The sequence below is a fragment of the Osmia lignaria genome, chromosome 7 (genome assembly GCF_051020975.1).
Source record: "Osmia lignaria lignaria isolate PbOS001 chromosome 7, iyOsmLign1, whole genome shotgun sequence".
Classification (NCBI taxonomy): domain Eukaryota; kingdom Metazoa; phylum Arthropoda; class Insecta; order Hymenoptera; family Megachilidae; genus Osmia; species Osmia lignaria.
The window spans coordinates 9,560,924-9,577,556 of record NC_135038.1 but is presented as its reverse complement, the minus strand read 5'-3'; the positions used below and the strand labels follow the sequence as shown (position 1 = coordinate 9,577,556).

The window sequence follows — 16,633 nt, the reverse complement described above, 5'->3', positions numbered from 1 at the left end:
GCGTGTCTTAAAAGTTTGTTTATCCTATCCAGTCCGTCCTGACTCGAGGCTCGGGTACCCACAAATTCTTATTAATTAGTATCAATATTTTATCAAATATTCAATTCCTACTACTTTCCAATATTCGAAGCTACACAACATTGCTTTTACGGTTGGAAAACATTTCACAACTCGGTTGACAGGGTGTGAAGAATCAGAATAAAACTATCAATTTACGTGGGAGATCGATCAAACCGAACGTGACAAAAAATTTTATTATACAGTGTGTGCATGGTTGTCGAACACGAATAAGTCGTAGCTTTTAATACCATCTTCGATCCTCTTTAATTCCTATACACCTATCATTAAAACGTTTTACATTTGTCGAGAGTTGAAATTGAATCATCACAATGATTATTACGATGATGGACTGTTAATTGATTATAAAAATAGTGGAGTACGTAATTATGAATGCGTTCGATGAAATATACTCTCACGTCTTCGTCGGACCTTGATCGATAGCTCGCCATATTGGCAAGTGTTAACTAGCATGAGCTAATCAGATTACGTCAGTTGGACGGATTAGTTTCCTGTGCATGAGCAAAAGTCATCCGTCAGTGTTGGAATGCGGTCGTCTTTGTCGTAGGTTGCACACTTTGAACAAGGAATTTGACGTCTGTGAGGCAACTTGTCTATGGAACATTCTTAGCATAACCTTTCCTTCTATTTATCATTCTATCGTTCCTTTGTTAAAGAAGAATTCTATGTTAATGAAGGAATGTCGGTTCGGTATAATATTAGTGTTACCTACATGTTTTCATAACATTCACTTTCTTATAGTAAAAGTTTATATCTTTTCAAGTATATATATCAAACTTTCATATAACAAATAGTTCAAAGTATGATAATAAAAATAATAATTACTAATATTTCGGACTTTTTCCGGTTTGGAATTTATTTTTATTTTATTCTTTATACATAGATTATCCTGTACTTTACTATGTTGCTTATTATCATAATTGCCAATCAAAATAATACAGTAATATATAGGACTAGTATAATGGTACAATAGTAGGTAATATACAGGGTGTCCCAGAATGAATGATTAAGGGGGTGATACCTGGGGTAATTCTGAACAACATTTTCCTTTACGTTTTTGAATTATTAAGAAAAAACACTGGCCAATCGGAGCACATTTTCACAAAGGAAAATGTCGTTCAGAATCACCCCAGCTATCACTAGATAGTGTATACTAGTAACATAGTGGTATATATTAGTATAAAATCAAATAAGATGAAAATAAATATAATTTACTAGACATCTGTCCCAGTAGGATATTCTAGAATTTCAATAACATCGAAAGTCCAAAAGAAAATATTTCATGGTAAACACGACCCTCAAATATCTCTCGACCCCCACTACTTCCCGAAACTCTATAATCCCTCGAAGCACTCGTCAGTGTTTGAACAAACGTCGCGAATATCGGATGTGTATTCGCGTCGGTTCGCGGGATCGGTAAGCATCGCTCGTCGGACAGAACTGGAAACAAGGGAAACGGAGCTGAAAAGTAAACTGAAACAATGTCACCGGAAACTTGGCGGGTTGCTCGATGGCGGCCAGATGGCCGAATAAACAGGACTCGTCTAAAGGATACCGGTGGACGAATAACGAGAGAACGCCTCGGGCATTCCTGCTTTGAGGACGATCCTTGCTAGTCTTCCTGAACTATCTCTATCTCATCCTGTCTGTCTCTCTCTTCTTGAATCTCCTTTCACCTGTTCACGATGACGGTTTCTTGGAGATTCCATGGTGTCTCGAAGACAAAACAAGATGCTTGTTTTGCGAGATAAACAGAGTCAGGTTGTAATTAAAGCGAAAAACATCGAAATTCTGGTGTGGTTAATAAGAAGAGCAACAATGTGGAACGGTTTATCGACTCGTGGGTGATCCATCATCCGTTGTCTCCGCGTGGTTATTCCAGCAGATGGAAATGGAACAAATTGAACCGCGGAGAATGTTAATAACGGTGCCCCCGTGTGCACCGTGTCGCGTGTAATGAACCGTGTACTGGAAAAGTGGAGCGATTGGAAACGGGGAACAGAACGACGGGTTCGTGGAAAGGATGGTTGCATACACCTGGTAATAACAATTGATGGTTCGAATACTGCTCGCATAATTTCGGCGATTTGTTTAATGTTAGGTTTGATTTTCTTCTGAATCGAAACAGATGGTTCTTGTTTTTATATATTTTGTTAGTAGTGCCATAGATTCCAGTTTATCAAAATAGTAGCTTTTGTGTAAGTTCAGAATTTTTATTATAATTAATAGATACTAATTCTAATTAGAAAATTGATAATCTTATTGTGTACTTTGAATGAATCTCTGGAATATAATTTCTAATTATCCCACAAACTATAGATTTATCAAAGTATTAAAATAATTCAATACAGAGTCTAAGGTAAATTTTGAATTTCTATTATTTATTAATAGATTCTAATTACAATTCAATAATTAGTAATTCGAATGAAACTCTTGAATATTCCTAATTTTTAATTGCAAGAGCCATCGATTCCACAAATTGTCCATTTACCAAAGTATTAAAATAATTAGACACAAACACTAGTATAAATTTTAAATTTCTATCATTTCTCTTATTTAATACCACGATTATCGTTATCAAAGAGAAAACAACGGCGTCTATCAAAGAAGCGCTGGCAATCTGGAAGATATCGGTAGAAACTCGAGCATTCCATTTAAAGTTAAAATCGCATTTCGAAACTGGAGTTTCCAACACAGTTCGATGATACGACACGAGTGTGACCCGTTCACGAGCTAGATAATAGTGGGTATCCTCCGACGATTTCTGTCAGCTTATTGGATAGAGGAAATGTCTTTGCTTATCACAGCATTATGTAATTTGGCGAGAAACGGGACGGCTCGACCAGTTAGTATGGTCAAAGGGCTATCTGAACGCAACCGGTCCCACTGGTGCATCGATGCTGACTTGAATTTGAAATTCCTGTTCCACCGATGATCATAACGGAAACATATCGTACTGACCGCGTTATGGTAACGCGAGAGAGAATTCCGCTTCTTAAGCAGATACGAGCTGCTAGCACCAAGTGCCTATTAAATGATGGTTATTGTTAAATATGCATGATATGACAATCGAGATGAAACAAGACCGCAATTATAATTAGTGAATTAATCACAGAATGATTCAGTGATCAGATAACTCTGATTTAAGACATTTAGAACTAAAGGGGTGCAAATTATATTTTCTGCAATTTTTGAATTAACAACATATGCTGAAAGAATAGTTTTTAAGGGAAGAGTGTGAAATTTCGAAAATGAAAATGAGGCTTTCTCCATGGTCTGCCATCCGAGGGTTAATACATATAATATATACTAATGATAATCAAGATTTATTTTCTCTTCTCTTTTTCTAATAATTCAATTATTGATGGAACTAATTTGAAAATTATTAATAAAACTCTCAAATATAATTTTCTATAAATAATTTTATTAGTTAAAATCAATAATTGTATAAAATGTCTGACCATCAAAACTTTAAATGCTTCAGTGTTAATTATTGATCAAGCGTTAATTGCCAATTATTCGTTCTTCACGTTATTTTATCCAAATTCATGTCGTTCATTTGATTTTTTGCATGTATTGTATAAACTGTTGCAATGACAATTTAATGAAATTGTTTATCGCTGTTCGATGACTTGCATGCAATTTTGGATTACGTTAACGGATGGAACGGCGATTTCCTGATGATTCACAAATTTAACCGCAATCCTTTGGTTCGAAACCGGTTCCTTCAGAAAGCATATCATCCTTGACCCCACAGAGCGTTGTAAAAATATGTCCAAGTACCGTACGTCGGCACCAACCACTGTATCGTACGCGATGCTAATTTACGCCGTCTTCGATGAAAAATTTATGTACGACATATAATTAAAAATATGAATTTACTGTCAGGATTTTTTTCCTCAAAGTTAAGTGTTGAAATATTAATTTTGCATAGGAAAAAAAAATGTTATAGGTCAAAAATTTTTGCTTTATGCAAACTGTCGTTTCACGTACGTCACCAGTTAGCTTATTTCATGCCGTATTACATTACATTTCTCTAATAAACGAGACGCAGAGAAGTAATGGCGTAATACTTCACCGTCGAGTCCGACTGCCAAGTTATTTTTTAGCGCAGCAAACATTAGACAAAAATGTTGTATAATAAAGGAGGGAACGTATAAATCTGGGTTGTAATTTTACTGTACTTTAGGCTTTGTGATTTTAACATTCATATAACTGGATAGGGGACGGGAGGGGGGCCTAAATATGTTAAATTTTAACATTACAAAATTTCAGAATTCGCAATTTCAAAATTTCAAATTTTCAAGATCCAGCATTCTAGATCAGCAAAACTTCAGAGTTTTGAAATTGCAAAATTCCAATTGCAAATTTCCCAAATTGCAAAACTCCATTTCCAGAATCCTAAAATTGCGAAATATTCAATTTCAAATTTCCAAATTGCAAAACTCCAGTTCCAAAATTTCTAAATTTTTCGAAAACCCTGGCCCACCCAAAAATCAAATCCTATTTATATAAATACATTTTACAAAAGTTTATATGGGTTGATAACTTTTCAAAACTAAAGTTTCCAGCAGATACTAATCCTTTTGTTGAATAACAATTTAACGACCTTGTTTTGTTTCTGTATAACATTTTTTCTCAATTCACTAAATCATCGATTCGAAGTTTAACTAAAATTGTCTGTCACGTTTCCCGTTGTCCAAACAAAAGACGGATCGTTATGAAATCGAATGGAACAGAGGCGAATGGTATACCTGCTGCGATTTGAGGCAATACCGTTATAAGTGTAACTATTATACCGTGCGCACAATAGTCCGCGTTGAAAACGTTTTGTTCCTGATAAAAGTGCGTTTCCATTTCCGGTTATTCCTTTTGTCCCCCATTTCTTTCGTTTACAACAAACAGAACACGTACAACAAGAAGACAAAAGGACATCTTTTAACAAAAGAAAAAAAAGAGATAAAATAGACAAAAGTTCAATTTTACTTCATTATTCAAATATCATCCATCAGGTCATTAGTCTAATTTGGAGAGGGGAGGGGCAGAAAAATTAGCTAACTCCCCTATCAAGAAATTAAATTATTTTTTTCAACAAATACCAGAAAATTTTCAAAAATTAGAAAAACCACAGGTAATTTCTGTGGTGCTACTGCATCAGTTACACAAAGAAAATAATAATTTTTCCCAAAAATTAATCTAACTAAAAATAGAAATATTTAACTCTCGTTATATTGCCGTGGACAACTTTTCAAAATTCCAAGCTCTCGTTTGGAGGGAGGGGGGAGATCATCTTTATAAGCTATGATGGTTTAAAAGCAGTATTAGTATTCTTGAATATCCATATGGAGGTCAGATCGCTCACGTGGTAATATAACGAGAGCCTACTATATAATTACTGTCACCAACTTCGATGTCTAACAATATCTCTCCGAGTCTAACAATTATTCTAATACGAGTGGTTTCACCGTCTAAATCATCATGCGAGCAAAACCCTGGGATAACAAGCATACGATGACCGTCATAAACCTTGTTGACCAACGAGGAAAGTTAATTACCGCAATTCCAAATGGAGGTAAGAAAAAAGCGGTGATCATCGTGCACGACGAATGGTCGTGAAGCTTCGGTATTTGTAATGAAAAATTCCACGGTCGTGCAAAGATGGCAGGAAGGGGTGCAGAGCGTGAAACAAGGTCAATATCGGGCTGGGCAAGGTTAAATTTAACCCGGCACCAATTCCGTTATAGTCCACATAACTGAGCGCGCCAGGTAACCGGCGCCGGGGCAAGAAAATGGAAGCAACAAGAAGGTTTCTCTTATTGGCAACCAGTTGGTCTCCAAGGTAAGAAAAAGCGAACGAAAGGAGAGGAGAGTGGAAAGGATGGGAGAGACAGGTGTGGAGAACGGGAAGAGGAGAAAACGAAAGAGAACCAGGCTAGAAGGCGGAGATGAAGAAGCCAATGAATGTCGACTAACGGTACCCGATGCATGAATTTTGTGTGCAACCAGGTATCGGTCTGCACATTTCTGCATGCTGTTCAAAGAGTGTTAAAAGGTGTGCCTGGCGATGACTGTTCACTGCACTTCGTTGCATCTTTTCAACAATCATTTACTTTGGAGAATTTGGAGAATCATTTAGGTAATTAGTGGAAATACCGTTAAGGATCCAGTTTCTAATAATTTATGATACTTAAAAAATTACTATTTTTAGTTCAGTTTGTCAAAAATTACCTTTTCTGCATTTTTTACTTTGAAATTTGAATTATAATCTAATTAATATTATTATTATTATTGGATGATTCTGAATATGAAATTAACAAAAAAAATTTCGAGTTTGGTTAATTTTTCCATTTACATGTTAAAAGAACCGCAATAGTTACATTTAAGGAAACTGAATTCTTAATGAATATCAAGAATTTTTCCGGAAAGTCAGGCTCTAATCTTTGGGACCAATCTATATTTTAATATCCATTTCAAAAGATAAAATCAAAGAAATATATAAAACAAAGTCCTTTTTCATTTCAAAGGGTTGAATCTATGTATGATTCATCTGAATCAAAAATCTGAATCTACGAGGATTTGATTCGGTGAGATTAAAATCTGACTAAACCACAGGTAGTTCTACCGCTTTATAGTTGAACAATTCCTTCAAACGCTGTATCCCTGTATTTTTCCACGTTCCTTCGGATTTTTCCCTCTCCTTTCCGAAGCTTTTCAGCTTCAAAGAGGAACGGAATATCGTTAAACCGAGGGTGGGTATACGAATCGTTGATACATCTGTCCGTCCTCCACTTCTCCTGTTTCTACCTCCGCTTCCCAACCCCGTGTCTCTTCGATTCTCTGTTTGTCTATCCGTAAATTCATTCTGACTATCTGGGTACGGCATCGGTCGATCTGAATTTCAGATTTTCCCAAGCCCACGCTCCGCTAAGTAATGTTCAAGCTCGAAACGTATGATCTGTCAACGCTGGACTTGTAAACGAATGAATTTTTCGTGCGTCGCACCGTTTGCTTGTATTATAGCGATGATAGATGAGAGGTGACCGACTTGCCTTTGCAATTTTGCGTTCCTCAATAAGCTGGCAATGAGTTATGTCTTGTTGAGAGGGACTTTATAGGATTAACTCGTCCCACGATCGACGGGGATCAAAGGTTTAATACGCTCACCGCTGAAGGATTGCCATTCTTTGTCCCTATACTTGCATTTATCTCTGTTTTACCTATGAAAATACAGTAAACTTTCGCTATATTGCCGGTGGAGGTAAATTTTGGCAATGAAGGTTTGTCAATTGCTTTTATAATTTTCGTCAATATTTAAACAGAAAATACAATACACTCTCGTTATATCGCTGGTGGAGCAAGTTCTCTTTCATATGGATTTTGTCATTCCTTGTATCTATTCTCCCTGTACACGGTAAACACTCTTTTACATTTTCATGTCTCCTGATCCACTATTCCTGTTTTGCTCCAGATACCACACGTTTTCGTTTCAACTTTCAAGTATTCTTTTTCATTTCAATTCAACGCGAAAGCACGCCTTACGCTCTGCGTTACAAAAAAATCATAGAAACCGAGTTTTCTTCGCTCGAATGAATACAGATTTGCAGCGATGCTTCTATTACGAATCATTTTCTCGACCAACGAGATCATACGGTGAATCGAGTTTACGAGGAACAATGAATTTATATAGCAGAGAAATATATTCGACGCGAAGGCAAATCGAGCGTCGTGGATCGAGACTTGACAGATTTCTCCATGGAGATTTAAAATGTAATCGAAACGCATTCGTTTCGCCGGGCTAATCCTCGTGGCTTTCAAGTTTTATTCTTACGAATGGCACACGCGTTGAATTTCATTTCCGATTCAATTTTCCCGACCGACATTTTCCAGATTCGACGAGAAACGTTTATTTAACGCAGGGATCATCAAAGTGGTCGATATAATATAATTAGGGCTCGATTAGGGAGTCGATGAATACCAATTCTATTCAATCGCAAATTTATTGACAGCAATACAGTATATACGATTTTCGTTTGAAATGCCACTTGTAATTACAATATAGTAAGTAAAGTTGACCCGACGTCATTTTTATGCACATTATGCTTTCGTCTTCCTCTTTCAATTTCTCTTTCAATTTATAGAGGAAGTCGATAAGAATTAGGGGTCAATGATCATAAATGTTTGACGGCCCCTGATTTAATGTGTTTCGTCGTCTGGTCAGGTGGATTGTACAAAAGAAACGATGTTTTACATTTTGAGAAAAGTTTTTTAGATATTACATCTGATATTAGTAATAGTGAACAAATGATTTATTTGTTTACTAAACTTCTTACAATAAACTTTCGATATGTTGCCAAAATTCGTATAAAAAACTCGCTCGAGCAAAATAATTTTTATTCAAATTGAGAAGAAATTTTAGTGAAAACCTATGACAATTCTGACAGTTGAATGGGAAAATCCTTAAAGCTTTTAAATTATCCTCTTCAATTTCATCGATCGCGCGTCACTGTGCGTACGAAATGACGTGGCAAATTTTCCGAGGAAGAGTATCCATGAAATTTCTCATCGCCGAGCTCGTCTCGGCTACTCAGTCGGCGAACTCCAATCGAGGATTAAATTAAATAATGACAAGGATGCGTCTGCAGCAAGTCCGACGCGATTTAAAACGGATCCCCGAAAAGGAAGGGGAAGCAACGCGTCCCAGCCGTGTGTAATTTTGTTTTGAAAAAACCCGATGAAGATAAATTAATGGATCTCACCGTTAGATGGAACGGCAAACTTCAAAGGCGCGTTTGAAATGCACCCCGGATAAAATACGAAGCGAAACGCGCTCTTTTTTCTCTCTCTCTTACGGCTGCTTACTATTGGAAATTTTTCCCCAATTAACGAGGAAATTCGTGTTTTACTTTCGGTTAATATCATCCACGGTCGATTGAGTGTATCACGTGAAATGTACAGTGGCCTTTTATAAATTGTAGATTTTTTTTATATTTGAAAAATTGTGGATCAATGTTTAACCAATCGAGGAACGAGTTTGTTAATTCTTAATTGGTCAGGTGGAATCTGATATACAAATTATTTTATTTATCCGATCGGTTGTTGAATAAAATCATGCTTTTTCTAAAAATGCAGATACGTAAATAATAAATAACCTGTATAAGTTAAGACTGTTCTATAAAAGAAAATTAAATAGATATTGTTGTTGTTGATTATTTAAAGTATTTCGTTGTTTCTTAGAAAACACCTCACCAATTGAAGATTAAGGTCAAAATTATATTAAAAATCATAATACGAATTGAGTATTATAGTTTTTGGGATCCTTGGGAAATAGGGACAAAATGGATAAGAAATATCAATAATCCACTATCTAATTATTAAACGACTGAACTTGAGATTACGAGAATGTGGACTTTGAAACAAGGTGTGTAGAGAAAACAGTACTTGGAAAGATAACAGTAACAAAGAATTGTCTAAAGAAATTATCACTTGAACCTAGTATTGACTAAAGATCAATCCTCGGACGACGGACCATGGAGAAAGACTCAATTTTAATTTAATTTTGTATTTTATTATTTTCGAATATATGAAACTGTTTCGTTTAAAAATGATACATTTAAGTTTAAGTTAATATCATTGTATATGTTTTGTAAATTTGGGTCACAATTGACTCAGGCTTCGTTGTTCAAGGGTTAATAGAAGACACATTGAAAATTACCAAAAAGTAGAAGGAAAAATCGAGATATCTGAACATTAACCCTTTCAATAACAATAAAGCGTAGCAATCTAAATGCGACATTACTCTACCTTTCACTCTGCACGCTTCTCAATGGATAACGTGGAAGAATGTAATTAATTACATGTGCAATTACGGCGTTTCATCTCGGCTCTTAACGATTCATCGTAATTCGAGAGATTGCGTTGAACAGTTTATCCAGGAATTCGTTAATCCAAGAATTTCACGTTCTATCTGGTGATTAATGACTTCCGTCGAGTACCTGTTTCAGAATCGAAACAAAACGACCGGAAACAGGGGAGAATTCTTTACATGACAATTCCAATCAAGTGTGTTACCTCATATTTTATTACGGTTCCATCTTTTGACCGTCGTGCAATCTGTGCCGCGACGGGCAATTAACGGTAATTATGCTTGATTACTACAGCCACGAATATCCGAGATGAATTATTTCATCGTCTTAGAATCGTTTAACGTCAACCGTTGACGCGAACGGTTCAACTAATCGGTTAACTTTATACGTTTATGCGGAAGCTTAATTAGGAGCAAAATTCATTCGAGTGATCCTAATTACGGCTACCAAGTATTAATTTCGAATGATACTATAATTTATATGGCACCATTAGCCCCTGCAATACTAAGGGGTTGAAGAGGGTTCTTTTCAAGAGTTTTCATTCAAATAAATAATTTCTGAAACTTGTGGAGTCGAAATGATTCAAGTGATGCTAATTAAAAGTGTCAATATTAATGAGATAGTACCATAACTTATATGGCACTGTTAACCCTTGCAATACCAAGGAATTGAAGAGGATTCTTTCCAAAAACTTCTATTAAAATAAATAAATAATAAATTTCTTGTGCTCAGAAATTCTCTATTCTCCAAATTCGTATTTTTAATTTTAATTAAATACATTATTTTAAGCCCTTCGCGTCAAGATATATTTTGAAACTATAAAATATGAAATTTTTGCTCGGATATGGTAAACAATAGATTATGATTAGTAAACAGTTGATGGATAATAGCCTCGAAGAATGAAATTGCTGTTCAATCGAGATCGAACGTTCAGATTGCGGAAATGATTTCTCAAACGTCCCATAAATTTGGCCAGTGGACTCCGAATCAATTACACGTTACCGTTTAACGTTGGCGATCCGATGCAGTTCTCCAAGTACTTCAGTTTAAGTATTAAACGGAGTTTAACTGACAGCTTAGCCAATCGGCTTCAAGGAGCTCTACGGTTAAACTTCCTTTAACGTTTCAAACTAAGCTTGGAGGACTTAGTTTCTCAGGGAAACATACACAATCGTACAGTCCGTTCCTGTTTAGATCTTGAAACATCTGCGTGGAATCCACGCGAACTTGAATAAACTTGAAACCACAGCTACGAAATTATTTATCACATCAATTGTTTCATGCAAATACATTCTATGGGATATAGTGTGATGTTCGTCGAATCTATTTATACAAGGGGTGAATAGAAATAAAAATTGTATTATGGGAAATATAGAGCAGTTAATTTTGATGAAGTTTGTTATCTGAAATATTAGAAGCATAAAGTGGAGTAGAATTGTTATCCCCTTTAAAGATAATTGGAGAATTGAAAAATTGAAAATGGGAAATTGAAGAATTCAGAAATTGAAAATGGGAAATTGGAGAATTGTAGAAGTGAAAATTGAAAATTGGAGAATTGAAAAGTGGAAAAATGATGGAAAATATGGAGCGATTAATTTTGCTAGAAATTTGAAATCATTGCTCTTAGCTTTCGAAGCTCTTCAGCAATAAATTAATGATTTCAGTTAACATTGATTGGAATTGAAAATCGTTGTTCTCGCTTTTCGGAACTGCTCAAGCATGCGCTAACAATTTCTCTTCCCGTTAAAGACAAAAAGCAGTGTTAAAAGAGAAACGGCATACCAATGAAAAAAGTCAATTGCGGCGAGATGGAGAAGGAAGTACTTATCGTGTTTTCTCATATTGGAACGATCGGTCGATGGAAATGGAAGGAAACAAGCGACAACAGCAATCAGTGTACCGTTAGGAAGGAGGAAAGTCGACGCGTTAAACCGGTCCAATTTTTGGGACACTGGATTACAGTGATCGAGTTGATTAATAAATTCTCTTGAACCCGATAACTTTGACCGCTTAACAAGCACGTAACACGGTTAAAAGAAACGAAGAATTGTTTAGGAGACTTTCACGAGAAAACGAGCTGGTGTAACAAGTTTATAAATGAATGATATTTTTCTTTTTTTCTGGAATTATTTAGTTACACCTGAAATTGTGACTAAAGTGTTAAACTTTCAAATGATGAAGAGGTAATGTAGTCGTTAGTGAACCTGTTTACTGTGCACCGCTCCCAAGACCGTGTTCCATAAATACGAATAACGTGTTTATTATACACCGTTCTCTGATTAGAATTACAAACAGCTCGCAGGAAAACTAATTCACGTCTGCTTGGATGTTCTTCCAAAGATACTGTCTGTGAATAATCGTGAAATTATTAGATACTGCGTTAGCTAGCATCGTTCCATTCATCAGAGCAACCTTGAATCTGAATGTAACGAAATTATGCTACCATAATGGGCAGAGTTTCCAAGAGAAATATTACATGTTGTGTTTGCTAGAAAATTATTTTTAATGCTTAAAATTATTTGGAATTGTTTGGAATAATTTTACATTTATTATTATATCAATATTATATTTCCATAATTCATACGAAATTGAAATGAAGAAGTTTGTAATTTTTATGATTAATAATAGGGAAAATAGCGATATAGAGAAAGTAAATAGAAATTCTCAAAATACAATATTAATATTAAAAGTAATTTAGAAAAAAAATTTGATCTAATAGAAAAAGAATTAAAATCGTTTCAACATTATTGATTTAAATAGAGGAAAGGAGAAGGTGAAATAAGTTGGTAATATGAATACGATAAATTCAATAGCAAAAGTTCTGATTGAACGATACGTATACTGTGTGCGCGAAGTTCAATAATTAAACACAGGCATCGAATTGACAAATTTGCAATTAATTATCGATAAAGCCATAAACGACAGGTAACGCGTTTAATCTCCGATAATATCGAGTATCTACTGTTTCTCCGAGCTAAAGCTTTCGTTCTTTTATGAAACTTATTCTCTGTTTCGTAAGAAATATTTACTAAAATCATCGTACGAGATATCGCAAGATATACTCTGCTTATCTTAACACTCACTGATATGTTTAATCGGTTCATTATCAGTTCGAGAAAAAGGATAAGATGAAGCAAACTACAAAAGGCTCTCGTACTCTGACGAAGACTAAAAATCTGAAAGATAAACAATTTATTTAAGATCCTGCAATTTATATCAGTGATTACGCGATCGAGAAACGAAAGGATCCGAGAGGCTCGTCAGAGTGTTGTCCAACGATCGCCTCTCCAATTTACATGGCATGAATATATACGATAAGCCACGACAAATTATTATTCGTTGGAACGATTGTCCTATGTCGCTCGATGGTTAGGCGTTGAATGCCACGAGACATTTCTATCGGATTAGACCGTGCCGTTGTGTCGCTGCCGACAAAGTTTTAATGAAATTCAGTTAACGCGAAGAAGTCGTTGCTCCGTTTCTATTTTAACCCCTACTCGGCCAAGATCTTCGGCCTTTTCATATTTATGAGATTTACTTAACTTTTCGCAACTTAGAAGTGCGTGACGCCTTAACCCTTTCACGGTTGAATAAGACGATGGAAAAATATTCGTTTCTTTTCCACGATCACTGAGGAAAACAGTTGGGAGTGGGAACCATAGGGAGAGGGAGAGAATAAAAAGGTTAATTTACTCTCTATTAAGAAAATACGAAGAAAAACTTTTTAAAAAATAAATACTGCAATATTTTTGAAAATTGTAGAAAAAAAATTAAATTTAATATTATCAGAATACTATCAAGGTGTGGCAATAATTTTATTTATCTCCCTATTAGACAATTATGGTTACACCATTGATAGTAAATATTGAAATAAAAAAAGAAATTGAACAGGAAAAAATTTTTGTCCAAAACATTTCACAAGGCAAAAGTTGAAGTAGGAGTGGAAGTAGATGTACGCGTACTTGCTCACAGTTTCTCCTGTTCTATCCTGCGCCTTGAACGAGGGATTGAAAGCTATTGAAAGCTACAAAGAGGATACGCGTTTATACAAGAGCACAGGAAGGGGAGGAAAAGCGAAGCGCAAATGGAAGAAATCTTACCGGTAGCCTGAAATCCTGCGAAACGGAGGGGACTGTTATTTCTACGTGTCTATCTGTTGCGTTCGTCTTGTTCTTTTACAAAAGCTCTAAAAAAGGCAGCTTCGTGAAATAAAGCTCCGTGAGCCTGACGCTGCTGAACTTTTCCTCCTCTTCTTTTTTTTCCCCCCAAAGGAACAGTAATGCAGTATTCCTGTTTTTTAACTTTGACCCAACTTGGATATTATTATTATTATACAGTGCACACTCTCGTTATATTGCCACGGACGGGGTTGCTGGTACTTTCAAGCTTCTATTTGGAGGGTGGAGAAAAGATAGAAATATATCACCTATAACGGTGGAGGAACTTTCACGAAGGAAAATGTTCACGTGGCAATATAACGAGAGTCTATTGTAATTTTGTAAAAATTTTCTTTTTTTCTTCATTTTTCATGACGGCTGAAAAATAACAGTATTGTTTTTGTTTTTGGAATGGAAATTTAATATTGTTAGGGGGAAATGATATTTTGGAGGGAAATTGGAGTATCGCAGGTGAAATCTAATACTTCAAATTTCTGCATTTCATTCGGCCACTCAATATTAATCTGGCGAATTGCCAGAATGCCAGAGAAAGCTGCTGTACATATGCTCCCTGTGCGTATTACAGGCTCGATATTCGAGAAATTTCACTATTACACGTGTAAATTGTTTCAGTCTGGTTAAACATTTTTATCGAGTACTGAAAAATGTGAATTAACCCTTTGCGCAATCCCATCAGGCAATTTATCGATGAAAAATTGAAAAAAGTAAAGCTCGAAATACGTGAAAAAATTTGGTCATTCTAACAAATTTTTGAATAAAAAAATCTTTGTTTCACAATATTTTTGGGCTTAATTAATTATTCTGACGTTTATTTATAAATAATGAAAGAAAGACTGAACGAGGCAGACGTTTTCTATATTTTCTTTATCCGATTCGTCGATACCCATGAAAAGCAAGGTTGCGACCCTTGGCTGTACACTTTCGGGAAGTTGGTGACGTTGCGAAAGTTCGTTAACAGGGTGGCAACTTGGTAATTAATATCATAAACGAATGAAGGAATGTCGAGGGGTTGCTGGCAGTCTTAACATTGAGTTAGTGGCGCGTTTACATAAGCGGAAAGTTAGACGGTAGAAGAGAATTCTTTTGATAAACGAGCTGCAGACATTTTCGCAAACTGTTCCTCAACGAGCCCGCAAGGAAGTTAAATATATTGCTTGTCATTTCAAGATTAGGACGAAAAATGAAACGATTAAATAAATATCAAATTCAAAATTTAATTATTTTAATAAATAAATTGCTTACTTTTTCAAGATCTGGATTAAAAAAATATAAAATGGTTACATCACAAATATCACAACTCGCATAATAGTACTAAATATTATTCAAATATTTCTGTAATCCTCGAACGGCAAACCCTGGAGAGAGTTTCAATTTTAATTTAAGTTTATATTTCATATTATTTTAATTTACTAAATTTTACACTACATTGTGTTTTAAATTTATTTTTCCAACATATGAGATTTTTTTATTTCAAAATTATATGATTTGCAAGTTTAAGGCTCTGCTGTTTAAGGGTTAATAAATAAATTGCTTGCCATTTCAAAATCAGATTAGAAAAATAAAATATCAAAGCTTGTATAATATTCAAATTTTTGTTTAATAATGCTAAAATTATAAAAAAGCGAAATAGTTCGAATTTTTCAAATGACTCAATCGTAAGATCATACATTTCATGAATTCAGATATAAAAAAGTCTGTCGGTGTATGCTCCATTATATTTCCGGTATGGTAAAGAAAAACGCGGTCAGAACAAAAGGGATCGTATGGAGTTGTCCAGGTAATATTTTCCCGTACGCGGGTATGCGATATGAAAAAGTGGACGTTTTTTGCCTCCTCCAACTTGAAGGAATTACATTTCTCTACAAACAGCAAATAACAAACTGTAAAATGCATGACAATTTTAAGTCGTCGAGATAAATTGCGGCAAGACTGCGTTAACAACTTCTTTGCGAAACCGTTGCTTTACATTCGTGCCAGTTATTTCGTTTCTATGCACAGTTTGTTATTTAAAACTTATAAAGAATTGTTTATACATTTTTTAATTGGACGCGATTCTGCAATACAGTATTAACCCATATAATTGCCATTTTATATAAAATGTTTTTGAAGTTTAGAATGATGTTTTTTTAATTTTATTTTATAATAATAATGTATTTTTATTTTTACAAAAAACTCGATGGCTTATATCTAGTTTAAAAAATATGTTATGGCAGTTAATACAAAATAGCATCTAATTACTCTATTTTTGAAGTTCTTTCAAAAAGTTTTGTATATTTCATTTCATCGGAACATAATATTTAATACGATATTTCTCTATTCTTCTTCTCTCATTTTCCTGTTTAAAAGTCCTCGATAATGTCACATTTCAATTTTGCACACAGCCAAGTTAGCGATCCACGCCTCAGCTTGAAAATTCAATTTTATTAGTTCGAAATATTTAATAACACCGTGGAAGCGAGCTAACGCCATGAAATTCGTGTTCCCCTGTGTTTCAAAACACCGTGGAAAGTTTCG

The 16,633-nt window shown here is 35.0% G+C and overlaps 1 protein-coding gene across 1 annotated transcript in view; it reads right to left on the bottom strand.

The window, feature by feature from the left end:
- Positions 1 to 16,633, bottom strand: part of IRSp53 (Insulin receptor substrate 53 kDa) — a 135,558-nt gene that overhangs the window by 86,178 nt on the left and 32,747 nt on the right. The gene's annotated exons all lie outside the window — the stretch shown is intronic.